Source organism: Protopterus annectens, chromosome 3.part0, assembly GCF_019279795.1.
Source record: "Protopterus annectens isolate FY-2018-M chromosome 3.part0, PAN1.0, whole genome shotgun sequence".
Lineage (NCBI taxonomy): Eukaryota > Metazoa > Chordata > Ceratodontiformes > Protopteridae > Protopterus > Protopterus annectens.
Genome location: NC_056731.1, coordinates 627,313,687 through 627,338,961, shown reverse-complemented (window position 1 = coordinate 627,338,961; position 25,275 = coordinate 627,313,687).

Here is a 25,275-nt window from a genome sequence, read left to right as displayed (position 1 = left end):
TTTTATGCCTTTGATATTTATATAGTTTGCAAATGGTTCCATAATTAAAGTAAATAGTAATGGCAACAGAGGACAACACAGTTTAGTACCTTTAGAACTCATAACTGACTCAGAAGTATATGATCCTATTTTAATGTAAAGAAGGGAATTTTCATAAAGAAGTTGAACAAGTTGTAAAAAAAAATATTCTAAAAATGACTTTCCTCCAAGACTGATTAGTACCCCCAGTTAACTCTGTCGAATGCACCATTAATACCTGGACTTACTAAAGTTAACATATCTTTTGTATTATTAGCATAATTTAAAAGTAAGCCAGGAATTTAGAAAAAGTATCAACAGTGTGTATCCCTGCAGCCCAAAAATAACACCAGGAAACTGCAAAATTAGGCTCACAGAATGCCACAGGGAGTCTTTAGAATAAAAAATACTCAAGTACCAGTTGTCAAATCCCATAAGCATAACTCAAAAAGAGAAGACACCAGTCCTGGTAACGTTTTAGAGACATCAGTATATTAAATAAAAACTTGAATCATATCCCAAAATACAATGGTTAAGCACTTTCATCCCTAGACACATTGGGACTTCATCAGAACTATTTCATTAACTAAATTAACAGCTTATATAATAAAATTCAGATAAAACATGTGACACATCCATTAGCCTGCCTAAAGGAACATACAAAACAGAAATACTAAGATGTCATGATTAAAAAACTTTTAGTACATATTATTGCTCATTTACTTTAAAACTCCAACTTTTAATACACAGTCAGATATAAATAATTAAAACATATAGTTGTTTTGTGGCTGATGTTTTTGCACTTCTTATACTTGTTTCCACTGTTTTTGGGAATGGATAAAATGTTGCTAAGAACTGTAGTGAAATATATAACCAGTTGATAAATTAGTTTCCAGCTCTAAACCTCAGTATTGGGGCAATAGAAGTATGTCCATTGAGTCCAGGAATTCTGATAGCATTTAGCCTAAGTTGCCATATCAATTCTCTTTTCTCTAATTCTGTCTCTCAAGCACCCCTGCAATGTTTTTGGAACCATTTCAAGTATGCTAAGGAGAAATTCAGTAAAAGAGGGGCAACTGGTGGTGTGCTTGTATATGGAATTATTAATATTTTTCTAGAAATAGCATATAAATGTTCATAGATTCTTTTGCATAATTGTCTTTCAGTCTTCTCTGTATAGAAATGTTCACATCCTTCACAAACTGCAAGGTATATAACACCTGTTGAAGCACAGTTACAATCTCCTAAAAGAAGTTCAGATGTGGGTGTCCCTATCTGAATTTTTAGTCTGCTGTAGAATGCATCTATACTTATTACATGCTCTACACCATCTTGTACCCTTTCCTGTGGGGTTGGGGAGGTCTTTCCTTTGGTGTTGAAGGAGATATTTGATGTTCTTTCCTGTTTTCAATACAAATCCTGGTGCCACCCCTGCTAAACCCATTGTTATTCTGTACTCCTGGCAGTTGTTGCTGCACCAGTGTCACAAAGTCATTCTGAACTCAGTAACAGTCTTCCTGAAAGAGCTTCGACTCAGTTTATTGAGTTACTTTCACAGCAGTAACACAAATGAATTACAAACTTTGATAAGCTATGTGCACCCAGCCTATCTACAAATATAGGCCGTTCTGACATACCCTCTATTGATGACATCTCTAGGAGCAATAGAGGGCAGAGAAAATCAACAGGGAAGCAAGGAGAGCGCAGAAAGGATGTTCTCATGATCTGTATTATTTTGAAATGACTGAGTGAGTTATTTCAACAGAAATGAAGAATTTTCACAATGGTACATGGAAGAACTCTGGGCATTAATAGCAATCCACAAGCGCACTGTACTTTCAAGACTGTTAAATGAATTTGAACATAAAATGGACAAGGTGCATAACTTACAAATTGATAATCTATACTTAGCAGAGTATGTGAGAGTTAAAAGGGTACCAAACGGTCATAAAATGTTTAAATTTTCCAATGGCTTATTGCTAGATGACACACAAATCAGTGAGCTAACTGATATGTTGTTAACTGACATGTTGTTAACTGATATGTTTGATAGGCATGGAATAGAACTAATGCAAGTCATTTTAAGTTTAACTATAATAGGGTAAAGAGATTGTTCGATGAACTTAAGCTACTTAATCAAGACATTACTAAAGATTTACAATTTGAGAGTAACCCTTGGAAATATAGCAACATTTTGACAAGGTAGAAAAGCATGTTAAACAGAATGTTATTAGAAAACAAAAGAAACTTGATAGAGACAAAAATGAGTATGCTCAAGGTAAAACATACCTGATTTCTAAATCATTTCAGCCTGCAAGCAGTTCATATGTGCAAGAAAGATTTCAATCTGGGAATGATACGTTTTTTCCTACTTGTAATGCACAACTAAACATGGTAGAGCATAGAGAAAATTCAGTGTCACTAATTTAAGCAGGGGAAGAGGGAGGAATTGGAAGAGGAACAACTAATGCAGTCACATGATGTGGATGTGTTGACTTTTACTGACAATGTGGTTGTCAGTGAGGAAGGTAGAATTAAATAGTTACCAGGGTTTTAACATCTATAATTACAATGGCCTTAAGATTGACAAAAGTTATTTTATGCTTTTTAAAAAAGGTTCTAAGTTTGCTCCCTCCTCAAGGACAGATACATTGGACATGCTGATAGAACTCAAGTTGTATGTTAGAAAGCAGAACTTTCAGGTGATGTTTAAAAAACAAGTGGCAAGATTAGACACCCTTCCAAATAGTTGGCATGCCATGTTAAAAAAAAAGGTACATTCGACCTACTACTCCACCCTGCTGTGGCTACCTTTGAAAAAAAATGTAGTACAGAGATATTTATTTTACTTAAGTCCCAAAAGGGAAAAGGCTACAATCTTACCAAGGAAGAAAGACGACAAAAGACTGAGAATTATGAAGCGATATAAGGGTGGGGGTATGGTTATTGCTGATAAGATGGCATATATAGGACAAATATTCAACCTTTTACATAACAGTGGCAAATATGAATTATTACCTAAGGACAAAATACATTTAGCTTATAGAAGAATTGAACTTTTCTTAGATGACTCCCTTATAGAAAGTGCTATCACTGAAGATTTACATGATTTTTTTCATAACAAATTACCCAACTATTCCTTTAGCATTTGATATACCTAAAATGCATAAAATTATTTTCAGCCCTCTTATTGACTAATAGTAGCTGCTCACAACTCTATCCCATACCCCTTAGGAGTATTTGTTGACCAGATTTTGAAAAACGTCTTACGTCCCACTGTACATATATTAAGAGATTCATGGGACTTCTTAACTAAAGTGGGACAAGTTTTTTTACTGTTAATTGTAGTTTTTAGACTATTGATGTGGTAGACTTATTTACATCTATAACTCACAAGGAGGGTTTAAAATTATTTTATGCTGCTATTCTGGAACTTTTGAATTTGGATAATACATTAATTTTATCATGGAAGTAATGTAAATTATGCTACACAATAAGTTAATTTCATTTGAGGAGAGTATTTTCAACGGTTACGAGGAGTAGCTATGGGTGCTAGCTGATGTGTGCTAATCTTTTTATGTATAGTTTGGAAAGGGATTTTATATGCAATTCAAGTTTCAAAGACCACTAAGGTGGATCTGTAGCCAAGAACAAGTACAAATCCTTCTTCAGTTATGTTAGAAAACTAAGAAATAGCACTCATCAATATACAGAGCTCATACTAAATTGCAAAACATATTCATACCTGGTGCACATTGCTAATATACTAGCAAATAAATTTAGTGCATATTTCACTCCTGAGTCTATTAATCAAAGCCCTATGATCCTTGTATCTCACAAACCCCCTGGCATCACTAAAGAAACTGCTGTCCTAGACTAAGAACACTTCCTCCGTCAGTCCAGATAACATACTGAGCTGTTTGTTAAATAGCATTAAATAGCATTAAACATGCCCTGGATGAACTATTTAGCCTTAGTATGGCTACAGGATTAGTCCTAGAAGTATGGAGTACAGCACGGGTGATTCCAATCCATAAAGGTGGTCCTTTTACCAACCCCAGAAACTATAGTCCCATCAGCCTGACAAGTCTCATTTGCAAGGCCATGGAACACATTATAACTGGCTCAGAGATAGAACCCACATGGTCAGAATCGCAGGTGCCATGTCCAAATCCAAACCAGTTACAAGTGGCGTCCCACAGGGCTCAGTTCTGGGACCTCTCATGTTCGGTATATACTTCTCTGAGGTTCAGGCTAACACGGGGGGATTATGGCTGACAAAGTTCACAGATGACTGCAAACTGGGGACCATAATCGAATCTCCAGCTGACACAAGCATCCTCCAAAAGGGTCTCACAGAGACGGATGCTTGGTGCCAGAGCCACGGCCTCAAGCTAAATGCTAAAAAGTGCATAGTCATCCACTTTGGGAAAAACAAGGTGCCCACAAATTACCACATAGGTGGTAATCCATTAAGTATGGAAGAAGTAATTAGAGATTTGGGGACCAACGTAGATAGTAATCTCTCCTTTGATAATCACGTTGCCAAAGTGGTTAGAAAGACCTTCTATATAGCCCACCTTATCACAAAAGGGTTCGCATCTAGATCAAGAGAGGTCATTGTGCCCCTCTACACATCACTCATCTGGCCCATAATTGAATACAATGCCCCTTTTGGGATGTACCTTACCCGACACCTGCAGCAACTGGAGAGACCCCAAAAGAACCTCACCAAGAGGATCATGGGCTACAAACAGATGTCCTATGCAGCTCGACTAAAGAAACTCTAGCTCTACTCAGTTGTTTACCGCTTACTCAGAGGCAATCTATGCCTGACGTACAAAGCCATGTCAAACCCAGAATTAATGGATGTGCTCCACCTCAAAAAATCCAAGTCCCTTAGAGCTACACTCTCCAGGGTCCTAAACCTCAGCACAAAAATAAATAGGACATGCTGGAGGGACAGATTCATTTCCCAGAGGCTCCCCTCACTCTGGAATAGAATCCCAATTCATGTTAGACATAGCCCCTCGCTGACCCTCTTCAAGCGAAATTTGGACACGTGAATGGGAAATCGCAAATTCACCCCTGGGATCTCTCCTGTGTCTCTGCTAGACAGAGGCACAGTAAACTAATCTTAAAAGGGTACCTTCTGTGACCTACTTTACAGAGGCACAGTAGGCTAATCTAATAGGGAGGCAGAAGCCAAATACACTCTGGCTAGGCTTATAAATGCCCTAGGGCAGATAGCCCAGTATCTACCTATGAACCCATGAACCTATGAACAGATTTCATTAACAATCACATTAACAATCTTGTTAGGCTAGATCTGTTATAGTAAAAGGTAGATGCTGTCTTTTAAAAATATAACACACACTGTTGACAGCAGACACACTGTAGATGCAGCTTACTTTGACTTGGTCAAGGCATTTGACACCATCCCCCATTTTAACATAACAAATAATCTGAATGCAATGCAGATAGATTCCTATGCAGAATGATAGATAGACACTTAGCAAACAGACAGAAGCTACACATTGCAGGTGGCAAGAGCTGGGACAGAGGACATGAAAATGACCAGTGGTCTCCCAAAAGGCTCAGTTCTGGTGATGCTTCCAGTTAAATAAAGTACTCCCTTTTTGAGGGATAGGATGAAAGCTGGATACCTGAAGAAGGCTATACAGTTGTAAAAAGCATATGCAAACTACATAGACAGTGACTGGAGGTCAGGCTAGAACCTTTGCCTTTGAAATGGGAGACAGAAACTTTAACCAATCAGTCACTATGTTGCCTGAGGAAATCAGGAAGGCTAAACAACTTTGCATTTGCCTCTAGGTCAGTCAACAAGAAAATATCTATTTGCAGAAGAACTGCCCCAGGTCCAGCCAATGAGAAGTAGCTACAAAGGCAGTGCCAAAGTGATAGCTCAGGTGAATAAGCTATTTATGAGCTGCTCCATTAGACACACAAAGTAACCTTCCAGGTTCTCCAATGCCTTACCAAATTTCTCCTAGCAGTATAAGTATTACCTCAGGTCTCCCATGAAAAGAAGTTGTTAGCCAAGTGGTACTAACCCAGTCAACAAAAGTACAGATAGATAAATAGACAGACAGACAGACAGAGAGATAAATATGTAAATAAATACATTCCATGCATTTTATCACGATGCAACCAGAAGAGTTATCTTCTCAAGTACTGCCATAACGTATGAGTAACAGTCAGCAATCATGGCATTATCCTAAGGGTTATAAAGAATGAGGAAATGACCTAAGCAGGGCAGTAGGGGCAATCCATGGAATCTGAGTACCAGCTATGTTCTGGAATGTTCCCATTAATATTTTGTGCAGTGTTTGTTCAACATGCCTGGCCAGTTTTCTATACTTCTGTGGTCAGACAGAGATATTTAGGCATGCAAAGTGTTTCCTGCTATTTGCACATTTAGATTTAACGAACTGCTCAGTTATTTTTATAGAGACAGACTGGGGCATGTGCTTTTCTGAATGCATATAAATATTATGATGAAAATATCATGGATAACAAGACTACTTTATCATCTAATATAACTAGGTCTGTTACGCTGTCTTTGCTGCTTTTTGCCTTTAATACCTGCCACTATATATTATACCAGCTTGCATTTTAATGTAGACAGCTTCTGGAAAAAACAATAACATTTTAATGTGCTTCTGTAGTTCCATATGTATGTCAGCATGTAACGGATTTAAATGCGTAGTGTTTTGGCTCTGATGACAGACATGGGTGCTTTATGTATGTGCCATTATTTCTAAGCAGAGGCACCGGATGGAAAAACAAATAATCAGAGCAGAGTATACTTTAATAGTTCACTGCATAGGCCAAGAGCTAAAAGCATTAGAGCTCTAGGGAACAAAGCATAACTAATATTTTTTTTTATTTCATGGAAAACCCATTGCAGAAATTTCACAGGCCAGTGCCTAATTTATTTCAGGAGAAATGAATTAAAACTGAAAGAAGTTGTAGAATATACTTGACTTACAGGTAGTAGTAAATTATATATAGCAGTGCCGGCTCTTCTGAACTAAGCCAAGTCTAGTAGCTGTTTATTTTATTTCATCTCTGATTTCTTTCTTATGTGATTTTGCAAAGTACTGACTATCTGTAGCTGTGTTTATGAAACAGTGATAAAAGTATTTATTCTTGAGCATTGCCTGATGTTTGTTTTTCTGAAGACCAAAAGATTTATGCATGTTAGGGAGTGGGAGAGCTGGTGATGATGATAGTGCTGGAAGTGATATTAATACAGAGGATTATAATATTTTCTGACCAGTCACAACCCTTGTTATGTGTTTCTACAGTAAACATTTGAAATGTTGAGATGTGGTAGAAAGAGTCCCAAAATGCGGAATCTGAATGGCTGAAAGATCAGACATACATATAGTAAGACCAAGATGCCATTTCTTGGAATTTACCCTTTTCTGCAAGGTATGGTGATTTTGGAGCTGGTATGTAAAAGTTCAGGGGTGTGGGGTTATGGGGGTGCAGTAGAGGATTGCTCCCCTTGAAAAAAGAAGTTTTAAGGAGAAAAGAGCTTTTTAAGATTTGCTCTTCTCCAGTGATTTTGGTCTTTTTTTTTCCAGCTTGTTGGTGCTCGGCATTTCGAGTGCTGACATTTCAATAGTGATAATAATGTTGGGAAAGGGTATTTTTCCCTGCCCCCAAGAACTGTGTGATCTCACACACTTGTCAACCATTTGTTTAGTCGTCCAAATTTTGTCAACTTAACAGATGTTGAACAAATGTGGGTTTGACTAATTCAGCTCGCCATATATACCCATATCTACATCTGTATCTATATTTATATCTGTAGGTATAGCTATCTCTCTATGTGTAAAGATTTCATTGGGTCAGAAAATCAGTTAGTAGAAGGTCATGACCCTGTAAGGCTGGCGCTTAACTTCTTTATCTTGCTGTGATTATGAGCACAAGATTGCCCTGAGCACCTTCAGAGTTTGTGTGTGATGATCAAGCATTATTGCTGTTGTACTTTGCAGCTGCACCATACTCCTAGACACTCTTTCTGCAGGTCTCTGCTGCAGCCACAGCCATGATATTTAATGAGGTGCTCATTGTGCAGACTCGCTTGACTGCATTCATTTTTAATGAGCATCGCGGCTCAACATGCTTGCATCGTAAACAGAGGAAGGCTGGCCAAGATAGTAGCCAGTATTTCTGAACCCCAGCATCTGTTATACTAGATGAACTTTTCACCACCTAAAGATAAGAGAATTCCAGCAGGAAATATCAATGAGACCAACAGGTTATTGACACAGACAGTAGCTGAACACATAAGAGCAGTTAAAAATCGATACTATTGTTGTGCACAAATAATGTATAATATGAGTGAATTTCAAAAGATTTAACATTTTTGTGTTAAAATGATTACTGCTGGTGTCAGTGCAAGAGGAATGAATATTCTTTCTATGCATTCTTTTCAGCACATATTGTTGAGATGGAAAATCCTTTTTAACTGTTTAATTGATTATTATATTGTAGGCACTTGGCATTTCAGAATATTTTTGACGTAACAGGTTTTTGCGTATAGTGACTAGGTTGTAATTTTTTTTTTTTTGTCTGAAGCAGTTCTTACATTTATACATAAAAGAATTAAAGCACTTACCACATCTCTCATGTTTTTTTTCCTCATTTTTTTTGTCAAGAGTTACTTGGTGGCAATTTTCTGTTTGTAGGGTTTCTAGTTTGATTAGCACTCATGTTTTTCCTGCTACCTTTGATTAACCCAGACACCTACTAGCAAATAAGTGGTTCTCTTTAATTTAAGTAAAGCCTTTTATTTTGTTAAAGAATATGTAGACTGGCTATACCTCCAGAGCAGATAATCCTCTATTTATGTATACACCTGTTCCCCGGATATCTCTACTTGGTTAACTGGGGTCTATATTATAATCTCGAAGGTTTAAAACTATGAATCACTAAAGATCAAACTTTAGTGATCGAAGTCTTAAACCATCAAAACCAAAAAAAAAAAAAATACTAAATTAAAAAAATAAATAAATAGTGTGTAGGAAGGGGGGCAAGCACCCCCTGACCCCCCCCACACCCCCCTACTTAAATATACCAACTCCAAGAACACACTACATTGAAGTAAATGGAAATCTCCTCCTACGGAGATTTTCCATTTAAACATTCGATGTAGTGTGCTTTCAGTATTCTCGTGTCAACAATATCGTATTCGATATTGTCAGACTTCGAGATTTTAATACAGATCCGGTTAGCTGTATGATTTCTAGACTCTCAGCCAAAGGTATGTATAACTGTAAAAATGTTTAGGGTGGCCACTGAAACCAAAAGGGAAAGAGACAAAAATCAGTGGGGCCCTAAACCAATATGGATTACATCTTCTGGACCAAGACCTCTACATGCAGGCAGCTTAAATACACATGTGGGTGTTATGGCAATGGTTGAAATGGACTGTATCTTGGTCAGACATTGAACTTAGTATTAATGATCTGTGCTGCCTTTCCATGGACAGGAAGGAACTAGAAAGGGTCATAGATATAAAGTCTTCACCTGATACCTCCATTAGACTTGTATGAGTGGCATTCAAAAATGTAATTAAAAGTTGTCCATTGAAAGATACATTTCTTATAGTTATACTTTCAGAAGGATTTCTTTTATTGTGGAATCATGAGAGTAAGTTTTCAGAGTTGGATAGGGAATTTCACTCTTTTTGATAAAACTAGCCTAACACAATTTTTAGATTTCCACCACAAATGTTCTTTGCCCAGTAATGACATTTATAAGACCCTACAGGTTAGACATTTTATTGCCACTGAAACACAGGGCTGAGATGGCGAGCTGGTGATACTTAGAGGCACTGCTGCGTATGTAAAAGGCAAAGCTGCTGCCAAAGGAGTGGTATTTGAATTGATGAAGACCATGTAGAACTTCTTCTTGTTTGAACCACATCTTACTGAGACTCTTTGGAGAAAAAAACATAGGACAATGTATGAGGTAAACAGGGACCAAGTAAGGGAGGCCTTCCAAGATAGTGTATATTCTGAATACTAGGGATTCATCATTAGTGGTTGCTGCACTGTTATTTTGTATTGCCAAGAGACTTGCACATATATTCCTAAGATGTAAGTTTAAGTATTGGAAATGTAATAAGTAGGATATAGGTACTTAGGAAGTCATCTTCTGTTCTTGGCAAATCTGTCATAACATTTTGGATGTAAGGAGAGGAGGCTGTGAAATTAGTTTGAAGGCCTACAGTCAAGTTTTACAAAAAGTTTGCACTTTAGAGTATCTGATATTGGTATTATACAAAAATAAAGCAATAAGTTAACATCATTTCTTGCATGTTTGGACAGAAATGTATAATGTTGCTGGAAATCAGCTTTCCATCCTTAATGTCAACAATAGATCCAAAAACACTTAAGGAGATACAAATATATATTTAAATAGTTGCAGTGAAAGAGAATAAGTGAGAGCTGCATACAGGTTGCTGAAACTTTGGGTAATATTTTTAAGAGTAGGACAGAAATATTGAAGTAGTGATATGCCCTAAGGGTGAGTGGGTCTTGTATAGTGAAATCAGCAGTCACAATGATATTAAAGTTTTTGGAAGATGTTGAGTCATGTGCTTAATAGAATCTTCTATATTCCTTCATCTTTGTTAAGGAGCTCAGTGGACAGGCAGTGACCTGTTGAGAACAGTTAGTAGAAATGTTGGTAATGGTAATGATGTTGTTATTGTGAAACAATTTTAATTATAGATTTTCCTAATGGTTTGTTAGAGACTCAAAATGATTTAATTCAGTATAATTTCCTTTGGTTAAGCATGAGATTATGTGGCCACTGATTTTTTGTATAAATTGTCCAAATAACATCTTTTTTATAAGAATTTGTAGGCTACTATAGTAGCACTATTTTATTTCTTACCAGAAATAATGCATTTATAGGATAACATTTAGTAATTTCTGTTGACTGCTTACAGATGAAGTATGTCTGACTGGCAACACTAGCACACTGGTATATCAGATGTTTGCTTCTACATAACACCCCCTTTTATACGTTTGTGTTCCTTATATAGATAGATTAAATATATTAAAAACAAAAGCAGAGAAATAAAGGCACAGATAATATAGACATAACAGTGACAGGGTGAGGAGGAATGCTCTGGATGAGCCTGAAATTACCTTAGACAAGGTGTTGTACTTGATAAACTTTCAGCTATTTCAGATATTTGGGCAGCGAGGATTGGTAAAGAAGTTAATAATGTAAAAGTAAAGGCTTACAATTAATGAAGGAACATAATGTAAATGCACAAAACTAGATATAAAAATGTAAGTGTAAATTTATTTATTTATTTATTGGGTAGAAGTCCATTTTTGGTCGAGGCCCAAGGAGAAAAGCTCCATATTATTACAAAACATTTAAGAACAATAATTTTACAAATCTTCAAAAATAAAACAAAAAACATCTGCAGTTTAAATAAGTATAACAAATTAGACATAATGTAAAAATATCGGTTAAGAATCGATGCAAGGCATATAGGTTCTACTTCAAAACATTGAAAACTCATAACATCTAATTTCAAAACAGCGAGACCATAAGATCAAAAATTCAAAACATCTAAAACTCATAACATCGAATCTCACAACATCAAAAACTACAAAGCAAATATAAATAACATCCCATCCACCTACAACACCAAATGAAAAAAACACACTTTTTACAATTTTTCTACAGGGAGGCAAGCCCCCCTGCATGCCCCCACCCCCTGTAAATTAAATATACCAACTCCAAGATCGCACTACAGTGGGAAAAAGTTAATTTTCTAACTGCACTATATCACGATCACCATAAAGAATGTACACATAATGTCTAAATCATTTACCTGTATGGCCTAAAAACACATACACAGTGGCATAATAAACACTATATACAGATTAATAGAATAAACTGTAACATTTACATGTTTGATGATACACTACTCAATTTTATACATTTTCAATGTTGTAAAATTCGATGTTATGAGTTTTAGACGTTTTCAATTTTCGATCTTATGGTCTTGCTGTTTCGAAATTCGATGTTATGAGTTTTTGACATTTTGAAGTGAAACCAGTATATGATGTGTGTGTATATATATATATATATATATATATATATATATATAACAATGATGATAGAGATCCCTCATAAGAAAAAAATGTATGTAAAATGTAAAAAAACAAACAAAACAAAAAAAAAAGAATAATTTTGCTAAAGTACAAAGAAACCTGAATATAAGAAGTGAGCAGTAATTCAGTGGAACCACACTTCAGAGAATGAGATAGACAAAACACGGTAGTGTAGTTTCTCATAGCTTTTTGCAGGGGTGCTCAGAGTCACAGTCTTGTAGATAAGGGAGATGAAATAGATTCATCACACAAAGTCCACATATATGGGAATCACTACCACTAAAACAGAAGTCAAAATCACATATTATTGACAGTAGAGAAAAGGCAAAAATGGCATTCTTCTCAACAGACAAGATACTAACCTTGAGATCACGCTATCTGGTAAACTCATTCTGCTCAAGATCTCTGTTTTGATAAACACTGGAATCACTGCAACTAGCTTGCTGACTCAAATTTTGCCGTAAAACAGCTCAGCCAAGAACAGGCAGTCCAGATGAAAGGGTTGAGGACTACTATTACAAACGGAAAGCACTCTTTTACCAGGTACTGTTCTTTTCTGAAGTTTTAGTGCTGCACTGACTGTGCAGATAAGTAATTGTGATTTTGGATCTAGTTTTTATATTGTACCAGCATGTAACAGGTCCAACAGCAAATTGCTTTTTAAGTCAATAGTTATGCCGAGAAAGCCCCAGAATGCTGAAAACAAACCTTCTTACTTAAATAAGTACATTTGTGTGTTACAAAATATAAAAAGGCTAATATTCTAATATTTTTCTTTTACAGGTCACTTGGAAATCAGCTGTGTGCATGTGTATGTATATATATATATATATATATATATATATATATATATATATATATACACACACACACACACACACACACACACACACACACACACACACATACACATGTGTGTACATAAAGAAAATGTTTTAGACTGCATTTTATTCTAAGTATTGGCATTGATGGGTGTATTAAGCATTTGTAGCATGCTACTGCAACTCAAATATGTCACTGGTGGAACCGAACTTGAGACCCTCATGAGGTGATGTGATCTGATAAACAGTATGCATCTGTACAATACTGCAGTGCATATACGAAAGATTCCCATTATATTAGTTGGATAGTTTGGTGCAGAATTTAAAGACCATGGTATGCTAGATGTATAGCAGTCCTGGGTATGATTCTTACAGCTTCCATTTTCCTGCTGTTTGACTCCAAACTAGTCACTTTACCAGACACTGCTCTTGTGCCACCCCATGTTATTTTGTTTGCCTTTTTTTATATGTACTGCATATCTTTGTGGATAGGCCTTGTTAAACCAGTTTAGTGTAGAACAGGGATTTGTGACCCCTCCAGCTCTACAAACATGACAAACAGGTTGAGTGTTTTACTGTTGTGCATATTGACAATCATTCTTACTTTTAGGGTTCAAGTGGGCATGAACTTAGCTGATATCCTAATTTTATATGGTTTCTTTGGTAAAGTGCTTAGCTTTGGCATACCCATGAATCTGGGAGAATTTGATTAGCTATATCATGTCCTGTTTTGATGGACCTACCATCAACATATCAGTTTAGGAAATATAGATTTAGTGACCTTTAACAAGATAAGTGGAGTTAAGTCTTATGCAATGCAGATATAACTATTATGCAATACACATGTAACTATTATTCATATCATCTGAATATTTTCATATGTTGCTACAAGATTCTGTTCATGTTTTGCTAAATCTTTAACAAAAACAAAGGTTGAATAAAGTTGTCAGTTCCAGAGTAAAAGCAGATTTTGCTGTTACTCTACAAAAAAATGACATTTGAATGAAGTGAAAAAATTTAAGCTACAATGTTTACAAAGTAGTATGTTGAAAGTTTACAAAGCTATATTTGCAAAAAGAGTGAACTGAACATTTAATAAAAATGTTAAATTAATCAAGATGAATGAAAACAAACATTTACTAATTTATATATCATACCTATAATTTGTATCATTATGGATAACATAGATTGATATGACCAAGAGGAACTAGCTTATTAATGTCCATTGCACAATAGAAGATAAGGCGTCTGCCTAGAGAGACTTGTGCTCTGTGACATGCTAAACTCTTATTTCTGCCTTCCTGCAGCTACACTCATTTAAAAAAATGCAGCACCTGAAGGGCCAGAAACTATAGCCCAACAGATCTTTGTGCTAGGGTTCTCATTCTAAAGGGGTTTGCTTATCTAAATGGACTTATGTTAAACTGAATCACTCTACTACAAGCTGCATTTCATTAATTTAAAAAAACATGAAATACAACTTGAAAGTACAATAAAAAGGGGAAAAAGTGTTGCTTTGTTTTGGCTAAGCCTTTCTGCATCTCTGCCGCCTAATGTAGAAGGGCTTGGTTCCCAAGCTTGTATTTACTAAATCTACAGTATCACAACAATGGAAAAAAAGTGAAAAACCCTCCTGATGGCTTTGATGCCCCTGCACTGGCCCAGTAATCAAAGATCCTCAATCCTCACCACTAGCACCAGGGAGGATGACAAGTACACACACAGTAAAGTACAATTTCCCTTAAGAGCACACAGAGGTCACAGTCAGTCTAGGGCTGGTTTCTCCCTCTTTCTCCAAATCCCCAGTAAGACTCCCCACTGGCACAGCTATAGGGTTAAGAGCTCAGCCGAGTGGCCAGGCTAATACCTCCAGCATCCTCTCTGTCGAACCAATGCTTCGTGTGCCTGCCCAATTAGCTAACACATGCACCCACTTTGAGATTTGATTGATATACAAACACATACACACACATGGGAAAGGCTGGCACAGGTTTACTAGCTATGCTCCCTTCTGCCCAGACTATAAGGTAGCACCAGCTGCCACCAGCCACCCTTACTTATCAGCTACTATTAAGGCCCTTACCAAAGGGTGCCCAATCTTACTGTGTAATGTTACTATTACCCAAATGGTAAGTGTGACCAAGACTTTCAAGGCTTGGAGTGGCCTATACAGTGTCACCAAACACATATGCAAGTACTCTAAGAGCTTAAATATTTCTAAACAAACCAGCCACAATTAAAAGGTTTAAATATATTTAATAATAAATAATAAAAGAACAAAGCAATATTCAATAACTCAGCACTATGATTACAGAGTTCAGAATCACAGGAAATAGTTTAAAACAACATTGCAGGACAGTCTCAAATAAATACAGAAAACATCTAAACTGATCTTTACTATATTCTTATCTATATCTAGAAGATACTTTTCCCTAGTTACTTACTATTAGCAAGGCAGAAATGCTGAAAATGGATGTTTCCAGGTCCAAAGACAAATACAAAATGCACAGTCTCTGAGAGAGCTCCCAAATTAATATCAAAACATTACTGCTAGATCAGCTGGATGACATCACCATTTGTCACCTGTTTTCAGTTCCCAGGCTAACAGATACCAACAGAATTTTTAGCATCTCTGTGTGAGAAGCACATATCTCTCAGAAGTTTGCCTAGAACTGGAAGTCATAAAACAGTGAAACACTTTTACATTTTAAATCTAGTAATTATTTCTGTTTCAAGGCATTAGAAAGAAACTCCTAGCTCTAGTCATCCTGTCTCCTTGCTGCCTTGAAACTAACATTTATAGCACATCGTAAAAAACTTTTACCTTATTTTCTTGAAGTTTTTCAAGTTAATGCTGTATGTTTCAACTTCTACCATTAAAACACAAATCTGCACAGGTATATAGTTTATACACATTTCTGCTCTTTTCAAGCAGGGTACACTGTGGTTACATTCTTGAAGCTCAGTACATAACATAGAGTTCAACACACACTTCTGCACCAGTAGTTTAATATCTACATAACATATTGTTAGAAAAATCTATACATGCTGCTTAGAAAATATATTTACATACATGCTGCCTAGAAAAATATATTTACAATGTGTGCTGCTTAGGAAGATGTGTATTTAAACATTCAAACATATATAAGTTGTGTGATCAAATATATAGAGAAATGTGTGCTTTAGTTAGGAATAAATGTACTTAAATCCATAATAAAGAATAAAGGTTATGTAATGCATTTAATTCTGTCTTACTAGAATAATAGTAGAAATAAACCTGCATATTATTGCTTGAAGCACAAGCTGCAGTGTAATCAGAAATTTGACCTTGGCAGCTTGCAGATGCAGTCTGGCTCATGTCTTTCAAGTAAAGATTATTTTGCAAAGTTAGAAAATAATAAATCTGTTCGCATGTGTGTCCTCTTTCCTGCCTCCACCAGGAGAGTAGCCTTGTGCGCACTATCTCTGATAGTGCGGAGCTGGGAACAAGAAAGACAAAGGGAGGCATTAAGGAAGACATACATCTATTGTATTTGAACTAATCAGAGAACCTTGAATTGGCTACATCCTCAGGAGGTCATCGTGACTGACCAGCTGCTTGCAAGGCTGCAACATTCTCATGGGAAAAGGACTTTTGAAAACACAAATTCAGCACTTTTATGAATTACTGTGATGTAAAGACCCTGTCACTGACCACACCAGTGAGGTGGGCAAAACTGATAATGAAATGTATATAACCAATGTGTTTTGGTCAATAAAGCAGTCAAAATTCTATACAAACTTTGTGTATGGTTTTTTGCCTCCTAATGTACATTAGAGCTTTAAGATATCTGAGTCCTCCTGCATTATTGTTTGTTATTAATTGACATTGTGTTTGAATAACTCAATGATTTTTACAGTCTGACTCTAACTAATTTATTTAACATTTTGGTCCTAATCGTGCGGAATTCCCTTGGTAAGCTGCAGGTCACAGAGTGCATAAGTGCTAATAAATCTACGAGGAGAAGCTGCCGAAAAGAATGGTTCTTCTTAAAGTGAAAAGACCTCCGACTGAATTGTTGTATGTAAAGAGGCTGTCCAATTTCTGATCTGTGGCTGAAAAGCGGAAGACTGGGCCCCAAGGAGAAACAATAAGAGCAGGAGGCTCAGGTAAGAAGAATTTCCCTCTTTGTCTTTGTTTTAGATCAGGGACCAGGTTACACTGTGCTATTGCTAAGGTTTGTGATAGCAGGGAGAGAGAGAGTCAAGTATTGTATCTTGAGTCATAGATCAGGGAATAACAAAGCAAAGTAAACAGTCATTCTAGACACTACTGTGGATATGGGGAAATAAGATACCACGTGGTACAAGAGAAGGGTTACGTAACAGTCTTTTTAAGACATGGGAAATCAGTGCACTAAGAGATCACGAGATCCGCCCTAACGGATAATGTGAAGCATATGCAATTACAGTAAGCAAATAATGTGAGATATTTTGCAAAATGTGTTAACAACTATAAATTTGATAGTAAACTAGATAAACTTTCACTAGTTAAACTCCTTAAACAAGCTTTAATCTGATGCAGGGCGTCAGGCAAAAGAAAAACAGAAGCTTAAAAATTCTGAAACATTTTAGACAACAGAGTGAAAGGTCTAACAGACAGAATCTCTGAAAAATGAAAACTTAGAGCAGACTGGACTTGCATTAATTAATGCATACAGCAGGGAAATGAGACAGTAGATGGATATTATGCTAGATTATTAAAATGCTTAAAATAACAATTAAAAAAATATATATATACATTTTAAAAGGTTGCATTGCCTCTGTTAGTAGTTTTATTACGAGGCATATGATAAATCACTGAACAAGCAGGCTGCAAGCCTTACTTGAGTATGCTAGACGTACTGAAAGACACCTTAATAGTAAAAAGAAAAAAGGGCACAAGTCTTCACTGTTGAAGACGGAGCTGAAGTATTTGTATTACAGTCAGGTAAAAGGGCATCTAGCTAGGGACTATAAACAAAATAAGAAAGCAATAACAGAAGATAAAGGAGATGTGGACTGACTATATAATAGTGATAATAACCAAAAATCATCAGGAAAGGTTAATAAACAAAGAAAATGTGAATGTAGTAGAGGGAATAGAGGAAGTACAAACAGATGTAAAGAATAAAATGAAAATAAAATTTTAGATTTAGCATTGTTGAGCCTGGAGCTCTACCTAGCAAATACAAAACCAGAAGTAACACTTCTGGTGGAGGGAAGAAAGGTCAAATTCCTGTGTGACTCAGGAGCGTCACGGACTTTGATACACCCCTCCAAGTTACCAAAACATTCTAAATCACCTAATTATATATTAGTAAAAGCAGCAAATAGACAGCTATACAGGAACCACTTTCCCATAATATAGCAATAACTGACCCTGTTTCAGGTATGACTCAGAAAAGTAAAATTGTAGTTTCTGCAAAAATATCCAGTAAACTTACTGGGAAAAGACCTTGTGCAGATATTTGGCATAGCAGTAGTTCCTACCATGCAGGGTATGGAAGCACAAAGACAAATGAATGCTCTTGTGGTGTGATCAGAGGGTGAAGCCTATTATTGGTACAGCCAGGACCTAGTTATGATTGGTCCAGGGCAGTAACCAAAGAACTGATAAACGTAGCCATCAGTAAGGTACCCTCCCTTGACACTGATCAGCAGCACTTGTTACATTGTACTCCATACTACTGTAGTACACCAGGACCTAATAAAAAATATAAGTAAAAATCCTGCTGACAAATTAATATTACAAACTTTATGCTGGGATACTGAGGGAAACAGTGTAGTAAGCTGTTCATTACCTCAGGAGTTCATGAGATTGTATAAGTCCAATAGACTGCCACATGTCAGCTTGACAGAAAACAAAAGTTTTAAATGGGCAGACTTAGAAAAAAAGGTAACAAAATGGGAAAACAGACTGATTTAAAAATGTCAGGACAAGGGATATAAAAACAAAACTGAATTGGTTGACACAGACACATACAGCTGTACACTTGCAATCTAGTAAGGACAGCTGATTAGCATTTTATTAAAAGAAAAGAAAAGGCCTTGTGTAAAAATTCCAACAACTCTGTGGTCAACAGGCAAGTTAAATGTAGGGCTTATTCAAGCAGCAGGACCAGTTACAATTACCCCAAAGTCAGCTTTTAGACCACAGAAAAAACAATACATTTTGGGAAAGAATGCAAAAGTAAAAATTAAGCCTATAATAAGCAGCATTACTCAAAAAGGAGTACTGGTAGAATCTCCTGATTCACCATGTGATACACCCTATTTCCTGTTAAAGAAAGGCAAACGGGAATGGCAGATGGTACAAGATTTATAAGCTGTGAATAATGCAGTAATACCTAAAGCACCTACGGTGCCAGACCCACATACCTTGTTAAATGATTTAAAGCCACAACAAAAGTATTTTACTGTGGTAGATATAAGCAATGCTTTCTTTTCAATACCTATACATCCTGATAGTCAATATTGGTTTGCATTTACATTTCAGGGTAAAAGGTATACATATACACGACTACCACAGGGATATTGTGAGAGCCCAATAATATTTGCACAAAAAATGGCTAGCAATCTGGCAGGGTCTACCCCACCAGAAGGTAGTCAAATTTTACTTTATGTAAATGACATCTTGCTAGCAGCACCCAGCAGCAGTGCAGGGTGAATACAGTAGCATTGTTAAAATTTTTAGTAATACAAGGACACAAAGTAAACAAGAGTAAGTTACAAACTTTGGGAAAAAAACACAGGTTAGATACCTGGAATATGTGATATTCAGTAAAGGTAAAATACTAAATAGTGGGAAAAGAAAAAAGGGAAAAAAAAACAGCAATTTTGCAAGCACCCAAACCAACAACTAAAAAGAAATAATGTCTTTCCTAGGTACAACTAATTTTTGTTGGAACTGGGTACCAAATTATTTTACAATGAAAAACAAAAGCAGAAATGGCTTTCTGCAGGTTGAAGCAGTTAATAGCTTCTTCATTAGTTTTAAGACTTCCAAGTTATCACAAACGTTTTTTTTTAGACCATAGATTGTAAGCAATGGTACATGACATCAGTATTAAAGCAACAACATGGGGATAAGCAATGCCCCATAGCTTACTATTCATTACAGTTAGACCCAGTGGTGCAATCTTTGCCTCACTGTGTACAAGCAGTAGTTGCAGCAGCAATGGCAGTACAGGCTTCAGCCTCAATGGTGTTATTCCACCCTCTCACATTGAGAATGCCTCATGCAGTTGCAATAATTCTGCCACAAGAAAAAGTTGCATACCTTTCTCCTGCTAGACATCTTTCATGTATGACCATACTGCTGAGTCAACCTCATATAAACAGTTAGCTTTACCTAGACAAGATCTTACAGATATGCCCTTGAATAATGCTGAGGTGACATATTACGTGAATGGCTCATGCAGAAGGGGTCCTACAGGGAAAAATCTGGTGGGGTATGCAGTAGTTACAGACACTAAAAATTTAGAAGCACAAACTTTGCCACACAACTTGTATGCTCAAGCAGCAGAACTGGTAATTTTGACAGAAGCATGTATTTTAGTAAAAGGCAAAAAAGTAAACATATATACTGATAATCAGTATGCTTTTTTCTACAGTGCATGTGTTTGCACAATAATAAAGAAAATAGAGGATGATTACATCCAGTGAAAAACCTATTAATCATGCAATTTATTTTGGAGCTATTAGAATCTATTCAGTTGCCTACCAAAGTAGCTATTTGTAAATGTGTAGCTCATACAAAACAACAGGATAAGATTTCAAAAGGTAATGCACGAGCTGATGCAGCTGCAAAGCAAGCAGCCTCAGACTCAGGAACTTTATTTTTTAATGAAAAATTACAGCCCTTTGAGATTTTACATTTAGACATGTTAAAAACAATGCAAATGCTTACTACAACAGCAGAAAAACAAAACTGGGTAAAACAAGGTGCAATTTTTAAAATGGACTGTACATTTCAAAGGAAAAAACAATATTACCGTCTAATTTATTTAGAAATGCAGCTTTGTTGAGCCATGGGCAGAGCCATGTCTCAACAGGGGGGATGGTACAGTTAGTAAATAAAATATTCCAAACATATGGATACATAAATTATACAATAAAATTTTGTGCAGCTTGTCATACTTGTAACAAGCACCATGCACAAGGAGCATTTAAAACAAGCAAGGGAGTTTCCCTACACCACCATATCCATTCCATACTATTTGTATGGACTTCATAGAGTTGAATAAGTGTGAAGGAAAAAATACTGTTTAGTGATCATAGATATGTTTTCAAAATGGGTAGAAGCTTTTCCTTAAGGAATCACTGTGCTTACCACCCACAGTCAGCAGGACTGGTGGAGAGGTACAATGGGATTTTAAAAAAAAACAAGTTAAGAAAGTTGATGAGTAAGACTCAGAAGAATTGGATTTGCTGTTTACCTCTAGCATTGCTGAGCATGAAAACAGTAACAAATGTGAAGGGTTTAATCCTTTAAAGTAGTATTTGAAAGGGCATATTATGTGCCTCAGTAAAAAGCTCTCATGCCTGCAGGGCTGGAGGCTGACAGTTCACTAGCTAATTAAATAAAGAAACTGTTATGAATAAATCTGTTTTGCAGTTTAACTCTTTTTCAGACAAAAGAACTTTCAGCTGAATAAAAACTTTGTGACTGATACACAAGGGCAAAATGGCCAAGAGTAAAGAAGACAAAAAAGCAGAGCAACCCAAGAACTATTGCATAATTATTTTAACTATGTATTTGTTAACTATAAGTGTGACAATTTTTCTCTTATTGTGGTTTTTCCTGCACTCAACCACACAAGTGAAAGTGAGAAGACGTGATGAACTGTTTATAGACTGGCATCCAAATTTTAACACGTACCTGGCCATGAAGCAAGTGTATACAGAAACTATGCACATTTCAAATTGCTGAGTTTGTACAGCTATACCAACAAAATATAATAGACTTTAACGTCCTCTGTCCCTCTGGGGATAAAATAAGACTTTGGAAAGTTTTTTTTATACAGAAACTGTGAGATCACAGGACAAAATTGCTTTATTTTTACCTGTTCACACAAAAAGGAATTGTATGTCTCTATAAGAGTAATACCCTCCAGGTGGGCTGGAGTAATGGTAATATAACAATGTCTTATAAATGTTACATTAAAGTCAAAAGTGGGGGTACTGTTTGTAATACTAACCATGATTCATATCTGAGTTCAATGAAAACTACATTAAATGTAGTATGTGACAATCTAGTCTTAACTAAGCAATTGTCTATTAGGAATAGGAAAATGTTTCATGCAGGGATAACACGTATCAGTACCAAAGTAATGATTTTATTTGTGGGAAAAAGGCATATAAATGGTTACCTGAGAATTGGTCCGCAGTTGTTTTTGGGTTATCTGGTTTCAGCAATAAGACATACTGCAGAATTACCTTTGGGTAAAATACGAAACGTAAGGAAAACAGCTCGAGAATCTGAAGGTCCAGTGAAAAAAAACCTGTGAATCCAGTTGGTAAAATCGAAGCTGGTTGAAAAGGCCATAATTCAGTGAAAGACAAAAGTAAATTGACTCATATGAACTTGGGCAACAGTGTTATATCCAGGGCAGGAATGCCACCAGCCTATGGAGCAGTCAAATCGATCTGGGAGCTGAGGAAGCTGTCAAAAGTCATAAGCAATGCAACTTTTTCCACCCTAGAATTGGTGACTAATGAACTGAATGCAATAAAAACTGTTGTGCTACAAAATCGAATGGCTCTTTACTTCACCCTAGCGGCAAGAGGTGGTACACGAAGAAGAATGCTGTGCACATTCCAGACAACCAACATGAAATCAATGACCACCTAGAGGTAATTCAGCAAGTATCAGCAATGACTAAACCAGGCCCAAACCCACTGACGGACTTTTTCCAGAATCTGTTTGGGGGGGTGGGGTTCCATCCTATTAAACATTTAATTGCTATTTGTGTGGGTATACTCCTAATAGGAGCATGTGTTTACTGTGAAATTCCCTGCATGAAAAGATTAATCAAAAATTTGTTGATATATCTGCTACTGAAACTCTTTACCAAAGTGTTGAAATTAAAAGATTAATTTCAAATGATGCTTTTCTGAAATATAAAACCAATGACTTACTTAGCTGAAAGCCCTTGAAAGGAAAAGGCTGAGGAATGAAATAATATTGTTTATGTTTTAAACAGAATAAAATGCATTAACAGGAGGAGAATGTTAGAAAAATCTATACATGCTGCTTAGAAAATATATTTACATACATGCTGCCTAGAAAATATATTTACAATGTGTGCTGCTTAGGAAGATGTGTATTTAAACATTCAAACATATATAAGTTGTGTGATCAAATATAAATAAAATGTGCCTGAATTAGCTAACACATGCATTTGAGATTTGATTGATATACAAACACATAATGGGAAAGGCTGGCAAAGGTTTACTAGCTATGCTCCCTTCTGCCCAGACTATAAGGTAGCACCAGCTGCCACCTGCATATTATCTACTATTAAGGGTGCCCAATCTTACTGTGTAATGTTAAATTACCTGGCAAATGGTAGCAGTCTGGCTCATGACTTTCAAGGCTTGGAGTGGCCTATACAGTGTCACCAAACACATATGCAAGTACTCTAAACAAACCAGCCACAATTAAAGCAATATTCAATAACTCAGCACAATGATTACAGAGTTCAGAATCACAGGAAATAGTTTAAAACAACATAGGACAGTCTCAAATAAATACAGAGAACATCTATTTGAACTGATCTACATCCTCAGAGGTCTATATCTAGAAGATACTTTTCCAGCTGCTTGCAAGGCTGCAACATTCTCATGGAAAAAGGATGTTTGATCCAAACACAAATTCAGCACTTTTATGAATTACTGTGATGTAAAGATTACTGTCACTGACCACACCAGTGAGGTCACTGTTTTCAGTTCCCAGGCAAACTGATACCAACAGAATGCAATGTATATAACCAATGTGTTTGAACTGGTCAATAAAGCAGTCAAAATTCTATACAAACTTTAGTATGGTTTTTGCCTCCTAATGTACATTAGAGCTTTAAGATATCTGAGTCCTCCTGTCTTGCTGCCTTACATTATTGTTTGAAGTTATTAATTGACATTGTGTTTGAACTAACTCTACCATTAAAACACAAATGCGCAGGGCATATAGTTTATACACATTTCTGCTCTTTTCAAGCAGGGTACACTGTGGTTACATTCTTGAAGCTCAGTACATAACATAGAGTTCAACACACACTTCTGCACCAGTAGTTTAATATCTACATAACATATAGTCCTCTTACATTTTAAGACAAGCCTATGGATCATATTAATATTCACAAATGATATATGATTATTTACAAAATTCCAGTTAGCTGGGCAGGCAGCTTCACAATGGCAATCACTATAGAAAAAAACACAAAGAATAGCCTCCTGCTATTACTAAACTTATCCATGTCTAGGATATAATCTCCAAATACCTGCATCATTTATGGAAGTTATTTCAGGGCCGCCATGAATTATGATGTGATTCTGCTGTCATAAAGTCCAAAATGTCCTTCACAGCTATTGAGTTACTGCATGCAGTATAGTTCAGAAATGAGGCACACCAGGTAACGAAATAAAATTAATGGGTCTTGGAGACTTACCACATGCTAATTGGTAGCATGCTGTGATGTATGCCCTTTGGATGGTCACAGGTATGAAACCAAACTATTCTTTCCAAAAATATGCAGTTATCTGGTACTGCTGTCCATCTTTACCTTGTGACTTAGTACATAGGCAATATCTTTAGTAATCAGTAGTTTTATCAAAACCAGAGACTTGTATAAAAATGGTGATTTCTATACATAGATCTAGTGAATTAAAGAGCTCTGCATGAAGTATAATTGCAAAATAAGCTTCTTTTATTAACATTTGAATGTGGCCATATGTCACAGAAAGGCACGCATTGTACTGGATAAAGTAAAATTTCCAAGTTATATAAGAGGTACTTAAGAAGTACTGCAACTTGAGAACAACATATACCTTAAACAGGATACACAAAGACATTAGGATTCAAGGCTAGAGCTGATCAGGGTTAGAAATGACGATGCCAAATGACAACATACCAGCATTTCTAATGCTGTCATGTTTTGTGTCCTTTTAGTCTGTGTGGATTATGGTGTTCCATTGCTCTTGCTTCCTGTTGACATTGGCTTCTTCATTCAGTGTAA